This window comes from Poromitra crassiceps, assembly GCF_964638095.1.
Source record: "Poromitra crassiceps genome assembly, chromosome: 11".
NCBI lineage: Eukaryota > Metazoa > Chordata > Actinopteri > Beryciformes > Melamphaidae > Poromitra > Poromitra crassiceps.
Window position 1 is genome coordinate 1,882,545 of NC_139643.1, and position 14,177 is coordinate 1,896,721.

Genomic DNA, 14,177 nt, shown 5'->3' on the forward strand with positions numbered 1-14,177 from the left:
TTCAAACGCACCAAATTTTTCACTGCCGCCCTTCGGACGCCGGCACGCGCGTCGGCCCGTATCAGCCTGGCCTGCTTGGTATCTAATGCCCGGCCTGAATTATGATCCCAGTCCGCCCCTGGTCATCACATATTTCTTTAGGGCACAAGGCCACATGCCAGGGCACAAAGGCCATTGCTCAACATCGTGAAGAGCGAATTTTCTTAAATGTGTGTTACAATAAGCAAATTACACATCCTTTGCATAGGGCAGGTTACATTAAACTGAGACCACTGACACTTTTAAAACAACTGACAGTAGCAGGCTGGTAGCAGGGCACTGCCAAGGTGGCCTTAGGGATCTCAGGGCATCACGGCCAGAGGGAGGGGCAACGGAAACCATGGCCTCCGTGTAATTCCCACCCAGACGCCAAGAGAGGGCCTCGCTGATTTAATAAAACTAGAGATTACTTTAAATCTTTCGTTTTATTTCAAATTCAGCTCAGCTCTCTCTTGGCTTCGCCTATTGAATGATGGCAAAGCCTGATAGGTCTACGCTCGCTGCGACACTCAACGCAGGGGTCACCATCAGCTCATATCATCCAGGGGCCGACCAGGTCAGCTTGTACGCAATGCGTATGGCATGTTCCTGGAGTGAGACGCCCCGAGGGTCGTCGACACTCACCCACCCCAGGGGATGGGCCCCCGAGGAGGTAGCAAGACAGTGCACAAAATAAGATGGCTCCAACAGTAAACGCCCATGGAGTTTAAACGTGTAAAACTTGCATGAACAACTATATATATACCATCACTCTGGAGGAAGATTCTCATCCAAAGGAAACTGATGGGGCGAAGACGACTAGTTGTCACTGCGTGGGGCCAGCACAGAGTGAGTTAGGGATGATTCTGAGACATCTCTCAGATAGAAGCAAATGAAGGGACCAGCCGAAGCCCACGATGCCGCTGAGCAGATGTCCTCTACCGACATGCCTCTAATGGCTCATTTATACTCCATTTTCATACGTAAATAGATGAAACGGTATAATCGTCACTGCCCACATACTTCCATGCGTCTTTCACGTTGGTATCATGTTAAACAATACATTCACCAGTGGGCAGTAGAGTCAAATGTATGAGTGTGTATCTAGGTTTGCTCCGCTTCAATGTTGGCCGCAGCCGCCAGCATCTGCAATGAGTAGAATAACTTTTTTTCTCATGCACACATCTGTGTGTGCATCTCAAAACGGCCCCACGACCGCACTTTTGGGTCCCGACCCACCAGTTGAGAAACACTGACAACAGACAGCATAACGTTAGCCAGATTGTCAACAGGTCTTTTTGAAGATAACGTTAGCAAGTGGCATGCTAGCTAACGCTTGCGTTGCTAACGCAAACATTAGCTGCTAGCTAGCAATGTCATTCATGCAAGCCAGTTAACGCTAGCCATAACTATAGTCTGCTACAGCGGTATGTTTGTCTCCCGTGTCTCACACATTTAAATTCTATCTGTTTATGTGACTCTTGTCTTGCCAGCCAGCTAACTGGCTAACGTGTATCGTTACAGACACTTTTTCTGGCTCTGTCGGTCTTCTAAACAGCCAGCCGACTGACTGAACCGAGCCAGGGTCACCACTGCACAGTGCTGCCTTCACTACACACACTACATACTACAACAACATTGAAACTGAGCACGGCATTAAAAATGAATTGAACGACTGAATTCTGTATTCGCACACATGCCCCTTATTGCGTTTTACAATTCGCACTGTTCTATTTTTAGAATCTGTAGAACAGGATTCTGATCCGTTGCCTCCTCAGGGGCAGCAAGGCTACCTCCATGCACTCGGTAAAGGTGTGGGGTGCCAGTGAATAGCCGAAGAGAAGGCAGTTGTACTGGTAGGCAACTCCCCCTAAGGAGAAAGGCAGGAATTTGCAGTGCCTCTGTATGACAGAGGCACAAAATGAGCATCTGTCAGGTCCATGGAAGTTAACTAATCGCCTTCCTGTACACATGACAGGAGGTGTCTGACCATCAGCATATGGAGCGTTTGTTCCAAAATGCATAGGTTGAAAACCGACAAGTCCAAAATCGGTCTCATGCCCCCTATTTTCTTGGCAGTTAAGAAATAGGGCGAATAAAAACCGCTCTCCGCCTCTCCTGGGGGAACTTGAGAAATTGCTCCTTTCTCTAAAGGTTCCAAAATCTCCTGTGCCAGGGCCAAGGTTGCCTCTTGGAGATCAACCGGCATTTTCCCTCCTCCCCTGAAAGGGAGAGGGGTGGGGTGCGAGAGAATAACCTTGGGTGACAGTTTTCGAAGCCAAGGGAGCTGGGGGCTGGGCTGAAAGGTAGAACAGAGGAAGACGGGGTCTTGATTTGCATAGCACTGTGTCTAGTGCTGTGCTGCTCCCCAAACCCGATAGGTCCAACAGGGCCGGTGACGTAGCACACGCCCCTTCATTTTGATAGGCCAGCAAAGCAAATTTTGAACTTGCCACCCTTTTGTTTTACCAAGAGGGGGAGGACCCATGCGCTGCTGAGTTAGTGGGATGGGCGGGAACCCAGAGGCCGGAGAGAGGACCGCCTTTCTCGGCCTGACTGAGTGTAACCCCTCCGCCGCCATCTTGGAAGACACTCTAGAAACTGTGTGTGATTTCCGCGTTGTAAGCCGGGAAGCTGGCAGCACTCTGGCCGAATTTAGAGGCTTTGACATCGGCTTGAGAGGAGGGGAAGACCGCTCTCCTGCCCGCGATGTTAAGGCTTTCACCAATCACCATTTGTTTAGACAAAAGCGGAGGGGGGGAAAAAGACTTGTGTATCACCTGTGGGATTTAAAAGGAAGGACAAAATTCGTTGCCAAAGTCACTTTTCGCCGTTTTCCCAGTGGGGGGACCCGAGGAAAGCACGTGTGTGACAGTCGGGGGTCTGACCGCTTGACCCGCCTGGCTGGAGCAGGGGGAAGTGGTGGACCTTTATGTGGAAGCATCACACTAGGCGTAATGTTAGGACACATAACTAAGGCTTTCAGGGCCGGGGGAATGTGTGGGAGAGTGACCGCAATCGTTTAAACACAGGGGAAACTCTACGGCTCACGGACCGAGCAGCAGACACATTTATACTCTCGTGGGGAGTTATATTACACTATACCTAGCCGCGAGACCGGCGTTTAACGGTTGTAGCTGGCTAATGTGTTATGCAAGAAGCAGACCGTGAGATCGGCACATTGGCTCACGCTTTGTACTCTGATGAGGAGTTATGTCATGTCTTAATCACAAATCGGTATTTCACGTTTGTGGTTGACTTTCGCACGTAGCTTTGGCACGTGAACCAAGAGTCAGCACTCCGCTGTAGCGGAAGGGGGGGCGGACTCGGATGGCCAGGAGAGGCTTAAATCCCCCGGCTTAGTGAGTGGGTGCCGTGGGTCTGTGAACGGTGATCTATAACCCCAGAACGGTGGCCAGATCGTAACGTCAGACTTCCATGTTGTTTTAGTGTATAATTCCCCACATCGGCTCAAAACGCGAGGGAGAGGAGCCTCTTGCCAGTGTTAAACTAGTCGATGTCAACAAAAAACACATTGGGCCCTATCTTCGCAACGGCTGTAATTTTGCGGTAGCGCCCGTTTTTGCGCTGGAATAGCGCCGCGCAAAGCCGTAATTGTGGGTTTGTCGGGCCGCTGCGCTTCACGTCATCTCGGCACAAACCGGCGCAAACCTCCATAGGCGTGTTTATGCCCATAACAGGATTCACAAGGTGAGATCACTCCCCTTAAAATCCACAGCGTCACCGCCAGAAGAAGAGAGAAGAGAGAGGGGGAGAGAGAGAGAGCGAGAGAGAGAGGGGGGGGGGGGGGGGGGGGGGAGAGAATTCTCTCCCCCCCCCTCTCTCTCTCTCTCTCAAAGGGCCGCCACGCAATTACGCAGTGATGTCCCAAAGCATGCGCTTACTGTAATTAGACGTTTCGTTCATATAGGCTATAACATAGGCCTACACATCTAAAAATATTTGTTTCTTTAATAGGGTAGGAATGTGTGAGATTTTACTTCTAGCCTATTTCAATAGCCTATGTCAGAATTGTCCACTCTGGTTAAGCCATTGACTGTGGTCACGCCACCCGCGCTGTGGAGAAGCTGGTCTTGCATGCGTGCAATTGCAGGGAAAGAGGTTACTGTACTGGCCGGACACTACAGGCGTTGTGCCAAAAAGCGTTTTTTTTTTCAATTGGATTAGGGGAACGAGGGTCGGTGCCCTGGGTGTTTTGGGCCGGCCATGGGGCTCACAGGGTGGGAAGAGGCAGAGGAGAGGAGAGCGCTGTGCGCGGTCCCACGCAAATCAGTTTCTGGCAGCAAATCACTTTTTGGCACAACACCGGCACAACTTTCTCAAAAGCAATACTGTTACCTCACACCACAGACCTGAATGGTCGGGAATTATGTAGCCTAATAAAACCATGGCAAACGAATTCAAATTTTTAAATGAAGGTGCGTTTTATCTGCAATGTAGGGTTGAAAATCAACGTGGAATTCTGAGGAGAGAAGAGTGTGTGCAGGCGCGAGGTGTTGGAGAGTGACATCCATGCCGTGCGTGAATGTATCCAAGCGAGGATTTCCTGGACTGCCCGGAGAATACCCTCTGCGCTCTGGTGTACACCTGGCGTAGTGGGTTTTGTTCCGCTAAGACCAGCTATTTGGTGGCGTTAAAATTGAGAGCACCCAAGGCCTTTTTTTCTAACACATTGCGCTCGAATGCCTATTTTGGCACGGGGAACGCCCAAACCACTTGTGGGAGGGAGATGATAGGCTAGAGGCCCACGGACACGCCTGGGCCACGCCTATACCTGTGTCTGCGCTTAGATCCCAGCGCAACACTGGACGGTGGAGGCAGGCGATAGCTTAAAGACGCAGGGAAGATAGCAATAAGAGGCAAACGGCAGCGCAAACGATAGCGCCGTACGAAGAGGGCCCATTGTGTTTTGAACCAGACATCGGGGAGGGAGGCTTGAGTTTCCTAACAGAAGGAAACGACCGGTCGATACCCGGTGCTTTAACTTTTAACGCCGCTTTTCCTGAGGCAGAGCCTGGAAGTGGTCTGTGGGGTATAATATTTCGACGCTCTACCAGCTTGACTAAGCAGAGGCGGACCTAGTGATAGTTAGAACACAACATCGGCTTAATGTAAAATAAGGTAAAGGTAAAGTCCCAACGATTGTCACACACCTGAGTGTGCGAAATTTGTTCTCCGCATTTGACCCATCCCCTGGGGGAGCGGTGAGCGGCAGCAGTGCCGCGCTCGGGAATCACTTGGTGATCTAACCCCCCAATTCCAACCCTTTGATGCTGAGTGCCAAGCAGGGAGGCAAATGCGTGCCATTTTTATAGTCTTTGGTATGACTCGGCCGGGGATCGAACTCACAACCTCCCAGTCTCAGGGCGGACACTCAAACCACAAGGCCACTGAGCTGGTCTGGCTCCCAGTCGTTTTTATCTTTTAGCAAGGGGAACATTGGTTTATACTCTGGTGAGGAGTTGGTTTATACTCTGGCCAGGAGTTTTAGCATAGCTGAGCACAGACTCGGTGATTCACAGCTGTGGCCAGCTTGCCTGAGCACAATATCGGGCTAAATTGCCAGAGTGATTTGTGAAAATTCCTAGTCGCTTTATTTGTAGCGAGGGGAAGATTGGTTTATACTCTGGTTTATGTGTTTTAACATACGTTAAAGAGCTGAACCCAGAACCGATGTTTCACGGCTGTGGTCTGCTTAATGTATGTGCTTGTGCAAAACATGAACTGGAAGCAGCATCTGCCATTTCAATGGAAGCGGGGCATACTTTGGCTGTTTTTAGGGAGAATCTACCAGGCATAGTATTCCAGCCAAAGAGCTCATGTTTCAGTCTCCCGTCACGCCTGATAGCCTCGCTTGAGAGGAGGGATGGAGGGGAAAGGAATAACGCTTGGGACAGTCCAGATAGCCTAATGAGGACTATGGGACTTGTCTAACAGCCAGCATATCGTGTCATTCTTAACTGGCATCGTTATTCACTAGACAAGCCATGCTCGAGATAGCAATGACGGGGGGAACCGCCGCCCGGCGACAGGGAGAAACGCTGGTCGCGGAGAACTACTTAAAGAGCATGATGCAGGTTAGACACCACTTTGCATTAATATGTGGGACTTTTATGTAGCAATTAGGATTCTCTTTTGTTTTTTGTTTTTCCCCCACATAGCTGCATCTAGACTGGTTTTTGTGAAGCATCTGCCATGCGCACATAAAAACCCTCAAACCTAGCAATAACACCTGTGACGATTTATTGATTACACAATAATCAATAAATGTTCCCTCAGAACATTACCTCCGTACGCCAACCATCTTTCTCGGTCTGTCCGCCCGTCGAGAGGCCGCTCACTACAGTACATCACCCCCACTCTGCAGCTAAAACTCCTCGGGCCCTATCTTCCGACAGGTGCTATCCCCTAATAGCGCTTGCACACCTTTTTGCGCGTGCCTTAAGTCACGGAAGATAGCAGTCCGCCTTGTGCCATCCGCCAGGTGTTATGGTGAGTTTTGCACCCCCGCGCTGGCAGCATCCCCACATCACAGGAGCATATTGTAATGATTTATACAGAAATATAACTGTTTAAAAGTGATATGATTGTCTCGTAGACGTGACCTCCCTGATTTCTAAGCTAAAACACCCCCGAAATATGTTGGGGATGCAATTCTCGGCCGGGATGTGGAAAGGTTCACGCCACGTGTCGCAGACGCAAATTAGAGCCGTGCCAAAATCATCTGCGCCCCAAAATGCCTGTGCAAACGGGATTTGGGCGGTCTTAACTACCAGAATTATTCACAGGCGTGGCCAGGCAATGCTGGGCATTACGTCAATCAAAACCAATCAGATTCCCGTCTCGCAATGGTTGTTAGGCATGCAATATTCTGTAATTCTCTCCATGCATAATAGAGTGTACTCACTCGTGCGAGGACAGAGAGAGCTTATTGACAGATCGTCTGTGGTGCCAATGACCCTCCAGCTTATGAAGGTAAATAGCCTATGTCCATTGTCCAACAAGTTTTCTCAATTCATTTCCCTCTTTGCGATGTGATAAAAGTTTCTCAGTGAGTTATAGTTGATTCCCTCACTGAATTATCTGCTAATACCCAATTTTAGCAGCATAATTTGATGTCTTGGCGTGGCAAGGCTGTGCGTAATGACATATCCAAAAGGAATTCCACTTTCCACTGCGCTGCACGGAGATTACGGCTGCGCTCCCAGCACAGAGAGGTATTTGCGCATAAGAGGTCCTTTTCAAAGCTCTTAGCACAAAGTAATTGCGCGCTGCTGACAATAGGGTAATGCCATATATCCCACATTTTAGCGCTGAAACGCCTGCTTTCCCAGTACAATTATCACAGGCATGCGCTTGTGTCCGCCCCAATTTGCATTGCGCACGGTGTTAAACGGGCGCAAACGCTAAATTAGCACTTTTGAGAAGATATAGCCCCTCCACTCTGTAGCTGAAACTGCTCTCCTCTTGAACTCCAGCGAGTGCCACTTGCGTCCGTCTCCGACGATAAAGTTATCCGCCTCAGACCATTCTGCAGCCGGCTTACACGAGCTGAGATGGTCGGTCCCAAACTTATCTTTGCAAATAGGCGTTATTTTGAAACACCGATTGCATATTGGGGGTCAACTAGTTTTTACTACTAGTTACGTTTGACTACTGAAACTATAAAGTGCCATATTAACCATAGATCTATAAAGTGCCGTATTAACCATAGATAGAGCTCAAACTAAACAGAAAGTAAACAGTTGCCTTTGGGGGGGAAATGGAGCGGAGTTTTCTTTTTCTCCCGTCAATGCCGAAATGCATTTTGGGCAGTGTCAAACTATCGTACCAGACAGAGGGTCAAAATGCTATTGGTTTTGGTGGTAAATGATTGTACAAATACGATAATCATCGTACATCTGGTGTTTTGGAAAGTTTTCTCCTGTACACATTGACTGTATCTTATTATTATTACAGTAAGTACAGTAGCCCAAGTGTCGTCACAGGTGTTATCTGCACAGATGGCTTTTTTTTTTACATGTGCATTATAATGCCACCTTTTTCTCCATATTTCTGCCCTGGGGACATGTTTTAATTTAGTTTTTGTTTTCTGGGGGTATTTTCATAAGAATCTTGAGTCCTAACTGTAAATAATTGTATTTTTTTTACCAGCACCACGCTCTTTAACGAAGTAGCCAGCCAGTTGATAACGAGCAAAAGGCGGCACCCCATAGGAAAACTCTTTCGTTTTGGCCCTAAAAAGGGCCGGTGTAGTAGTTCAATCACTGAGCGGCGGCCGCGGACAAGCGAACGGAGTCCCCCTACATCTGCCCTGTTAACCCGCCCCTGCCCTGTTAACCCCGCGTGCCCGGCGGGTTAACAGGGCAGCATCCCCGTGGGGAGGTGCCAAAACGGCGGCATGGGCTCGACTTCTTCCTCGACGCTTGGGCGAGCCTGGATGGCAGGTGTTTCGGGTCGGGCGCTGGTCAAGCTGTCAAGGAAGTAAGTTGGAGTGTTCATCTTCCGTATATACGATCTTTTTGTGCAACACGCAACCATGCACGGCACGCGACATAGGAGAACGCCAGGATTGGAGGGGGGTTTCTGTTTTCCCCCGTCTTGGGCGTGGCTTCTGAATGATGACGCGTTACGCCTTGGCCACACTGATCCGTCAGAAAATGGACAGAACGGATAGACGGATAGATTTATGTCCGTTGCATGTACAAGTAACCTACTTGTACAGCAGGTGGCGGTAAGCACCTTGAAGGTGTCAGCGAGCCGCCTATAAACCGAGAGAAGAAGAAAGCTGGCGTCAGCTAGCTGTTAGCTCTGTGCGCTACGTTACTTATGTGGCAATAAAATGCCACCGAATGACCAGATTAGATGGTGAAATCAGACGGTGACACTGACTATCACGTTGTACAACAGCGGGATGGTGTACACAGCATTAATTATAACCTCCTTCACCGCCTCGGCCGCCATCTTCTTTGAAAAGTTTAAACAAATCTCGGAACGCCTCCTCTCGAGACCTCGACTCTGATTGGCTAAACGGACAGTGACTATCCGACCATCCGACCATCCGATACGTCCATCCAGAAAAAGTTCATCCCTCTTCAACTTTCTGTCCATCAAAACGTATGCAAATTTTCTGGATACGTTCGCTTCTGAGTGCTCCACGGACAATCGGACAGCTGTCATTGAAAATGAATGGAAGTGAACAGAGAAATGAACGCACATGGACAGACACCACGGATCAGTGTGGCCAAGGCCTTACGCAGTGTCTCTATGAGTCACCCATTCCGAACCTGAGTTTTGTGACCTTTGACCCATGACCCCCTGACTACTGGGCGTTTGTAGCCAAATGTTGGAAATAAAGGAATTGAGGTCAGTTTTTCTCGTTTTCTGTACTTTGTCATTTTTTGGTCCATTTATGTCCATTTTTATGTCCGTTTTAGTGTCTTTTTTGTCAGTTTGATCAGTTTTGTCTTTCCTTTTTATGTAGTTTTTTTTTAATGTTTTTTACTCAGAGACCAGATTCAGACAAAAGCCTGAATTACAAACTAGATAATACGGTATGCAGCTTTAGAATCAAGCCTGAATGTCACGTTTCTCTTGTTTCCTGTCATCCGCTCAAAGCCCCAATCTTTTACCAGAACTAACTCAACAGACACTTTGAACCATCCAAGCAGTTTGTCCATACAGTACATTTCCATTCCTCTGCTGTGTGTATATAACTGACCACACACGTGCCTGCGTGCACAGCGCGCACGCAAACACGCACACGCACGCACGCACGCACGCAAACACACACACACACACACACACACACACACACACACACACACACACACACACACACACACACACACACACAAACAAAGAAATAAGCAGCACTCACCCCGTGTCTCCTCTTCAGTTCCAAATCAGACTGTTGCTCTCCCTCTCCCTCTGCTCTCTGTCTGTCTCTGAGGTGTGGCTCGCGGTTCCAACCAGGAAATCCCTCCTCAGCTTTTTCAAATGACGTGTTCTCTCCCCCCCCTCTCTGGTTGAAGTACCGTAATTCAACCAAGCAGTGCCCCCTGCTGGCGAGAAAAATGCATCTCGTCCCTGAACTAAAGATTCGAAAATGTTGTGCCTAATCATCATCATCATCATCATCATCATCATCATCATCATCAGTATATAAATGGGAGCTGGGGCTCTGTCTGTTTGTTTGTTTGTTTCTCTGTTTCTCTGTCCCACTGTGATTGTCCCACTGTGATGTCATAAATCCCACTGTGACATCATCTGTGATGTCATAAAGCCCACTGTGACATCATCAAAATCCCACTGTGACATCATCAGTGATGTCATAAATCCCACTGTGACATCATCAGTGATGTCATAAATCTGACATCATATCAGTGATGCTGGTCTCATTGGCTACACAGCAGCCGAGCTGCGGGCAAGGCCGCGCAGCTGGCGAGCTGCAAATGTGAGCTGCAGGGCCAGCTTGGCGAGCTGCACGGCCAGCTTGGCGAGCTGCAGGGCCAGCTCGGCGAGCTGCAGGAATCAGGACGGGCGAGCCCGTATAACGGGCGAGCCTAGGAATCGAGCGTGCGTAGTGCGCCAGATCCTTAGTTTTAGATAGATTTTAGCAATTTGGAGGGAAGCTGTCTGCAGGAAGGTCAACATTTGAAAAAAGTGACCACTTGAATGTCAAGCATATTGTGTACACGACTTCCCAACTCATAAATTATGGGTTCATGAGTTCCATTTGAAGGCAGCATTATTAGTAGAAAGTTTGGTCATGGGCCAAGGAAGAACTGATTACCTTTCCACGCCCATTGGCCAAAAGGGAGCGTGGCAATGGGCGTAGCCAATCACAAAAAGGTACCGAAGTTCCAAACTGATTCATGTAACACCACAAAAGGTTGTTATTGAGAGAGAATAATAATAATAATAAAATAAAATAAAATTAAAGGTGTGTGTGTGTGGGGGGGGGGGGGATTAAAACCTCTGAAAGCTTCACAGATTAACATCAAATAAACAGTAAGAAAACACACCAAATAAACTGAAATAAATTCAGTGATACTTGATAGTAGTCATGGAAACAGCGCAGTCACCAGAATAAAATAGACATTTTACAATTCAATATTAAAGGTCCTATCCGTAAGTTTTCCGGAAAATAAATGTTCTATTACCAATGAGTGAATGTGCCGTTCCGTAACTTAAAAAACGAGCCCAGCCGCGTCTCTCTGCGTTCACCCATTGCAAAGATATTGCAGGATTTTCATTCTGGTCGCAGGTTATACTTTCCCGGCAAATTTGACAAATGCGACGTTCTGCGCATTCACGATCCTGCCTCTTGACCTCATGGCTCTGGCGGAAATATACCAACGAAGAAGATGGCTAACAGGAAGTGGATAACATTACCTTCGTCGCTAGCTGTCAGCAAAAACAAACAACACAGGACTCCAGCAAAAAGTCCACACAAAAATAAATAAATATTTATCTAGTGAAGCCCGTTTGGCCAGACAGCAACAATGTGTGACCGACATCGAAAACACACCGAAAACACAGCCCCGACTCTAGTTTCCCCCCGAAACTAGAGTCGGGGCTGTGTTTTCGGTTCAGGGAGGGACCTTGTTGCTTGTGTAATTTTGTTTTGGCCAGATAACATTAGCTGCTTGCTAATGGATTTACCACCTGGTCAGAAACTCCGCTAATAACATTACCGTGTTGTGTGAAGTAATGCAACAGTTGCAAATATGCCTAACGTTACTACCGTTATGCTTATGGTCATGGAACATTGTTTGACTGACTGCAGTTAGCTGCGGTGGTGGGACTAACGTTAGCTTGATGCTATATGCGGCTAACAAATAGATTTAGCTATAGCCTATAGAAATTACCACCCAGCCCCACTAATAACGTTACCGTCTTGTGTTGATAATGAATGTAACAGTCGTAAATATGCCTAACGTTACTGTTATGCTTATGGAACATTGACTGTTCAGTTTGGTCAACTATTAGACGGTACCGACCAGGGAAGAAGGCTCTGACTGCAGTTAGCTGCAGTGAGACTGCACATTATTATAATGTTAGCTTGATGCTAATCGCTAGCCTGGGTAAACCCAGCCTTCACGTGACCTCTATCTATGTGCTATCAGTACTAGTGACTGATAGCACATAGATAGAGGTCACGTGGAGGCTGGGTTTACCCAGGCTAGCTAATCGCGGCTAACTAATATTGATTTACATTTATAGAAATTACCAACCAACTCCACTAATAACATTACCGTCTTGTGTGGATTATGAATGTAACAGTCCTAAATATGCCTGACGTTACTTTTACGCTTATGGAACATTGTTTGACTGTTCAGTTTGGTCAACTCCAGTTCCTCGTTCACACGCTGCCTGCAGTTACTCTAACGGCCACCGATGTCAGTAATAGTTAGAACTTACGGATAGGACCTTTAATGTTTGTGAACCAAAAATATGTTTTTTGATTCATTGACTTTATTCTGGACGAAGAACAACAAAATCCAAGGGATAACATGAAAAAGTGTATACACTTATTTCCATCGTGGTCCCTGGTCTTATAAAACATGATATACAGGAACACATAACGTCATATAAACAATACAGAACAGTCAAGGGTATAGAGAACAAGAGATACAAACCAACACAAGATCAAAAACAATTTCACCAAAAGGCACGCACATAACACTAGCTTGGTCAGTAAAAACAAAATTCAAAAGGTTTTTAAAACCATTCAGAGAATTCGCAGACTTAATTTCATTAGGACTCCTCCCCCCGTATAGAGGAATGTACTTCTTCGAACTTTGCTTTTCAGATTGGGTCATTTCAAATCTGCTACTCAAAGTAGGCTACTTGGTAAAATTATTAGGACAAAGGTCATGTAGAATTTTATAGACCATGATAAGTTTCAACTGTTGAATTTTCAACGGGGAGCCAATCTAACTCTTTAAAATGAGTTGGGCTAATGTGTGTTCTTGGACTAAGATTAAGGATGACCCTCATTAGTTTGTTTTGTGCTTTTTGGAGTTTATCTTTTGATTTTTTTTGTTATACTGTAGCACTGTAGCCTACCAGGATATACAGGTGTAGTCATAGTGACATTGAACTAAAGACGTAACTAGAGTAGGCTACTCATGGTCTTCATGTCCAGGAACTTAGATATTCTTGCGAAATACTTGGTCCTTGCGTGAATTTTCCCGATGACAGAGATGGCCATAGCTTCATTCCACATATATACTGATCCAGTTGACTTCCCAGATACGTTACACAACACTTTTCCAGTAGCCAACTTAACACCACATTCTACCGAAAAACTGGGCTGGTTCCTTAGTTTATGTTTTGATCCAAAAACAATAAATTCAGATTTTCCTACATGCAAGGATAGCTTATTGTTGCATAACCATGAGCTTACATTTTGGAGCTCTTTACTGAGTGATGATCTGATGAACTGATTCTAAGCATTCTCCGGTTACCAACAAGGCAGAATAATCAGCATACAGAAATAAAGGACATGAACAGGCTGACAATTTATTTGGTGGTGTGATCAGATAGTCACAGTGTGACCTGTACTCCACGTGCAATGACTACTATTGAACGCCCACTTTTTTTAAAATATGAAAACATGTTTATGTCATATAGTGTAGTATAGTTTAACCTGTAGTGTGTGTAAGTGCCCATAGCAAGTGCCTCTTATTGTATTTACCACAAGCTTCCTGAATCCTGTGGTGTATGTCCCATTACTCTTGCCGTAACTGAACAAAGTGTGTTCTGGGTAAACATGTATTATCGTATCATATAAAATATATACCTGTCTCATCGTTGGTTGAAATCATCAAACTGAATTAGCGTCAACTGCAAGGCAGCCTCGCAATGCAAGTTCTAGTATGAACCTTCAACATTGAGGACAGTATAAGCCGTACAGAGTAGACGCGCACAGTCAACATAAAGTCTTACATTATCATACATGATCTAAAATAAATAAAATAAAATAATCTCATCACTGGTTGGAATCATGAAACTGAATTAGCGAGGTAGCCTTGCATGCATATTCCAGTAGGAACCTTTGTTGGAAGTATATGTCAAAATACAGAGAGTATTTTGAGGAAGTCAATAGCCGAGTGGTTAAGAGAGAGGAC

General features: G+C 46.6%; 1 protein-coding gene across 3 annotated transcripts in view; it reads right to left on the reverse strand.

Annotated features, from left to right (window-relative positions):
• Positions 1–9,983, reverse strand: part of cdc42se1 (CDC42 small effector 1) — a 66,593-nt gene extending 56,610 nt beyond the window's left edge. For all 3 annotated transcript variants that reach the window (XR_014553185.1, XM_083646688.1, XM_083646687.1), the window contains exon 1: positions 9,920–9,983. The gene's annotated coding sequence lies outside the window, so the exon portion shown is untranslated. The remainder of the gene's footprint in view (positions 1–9,919) is intronic.
• Between the last annotated feature and the right edge of the window lie 4,194 nt (positions 9,984–14,177).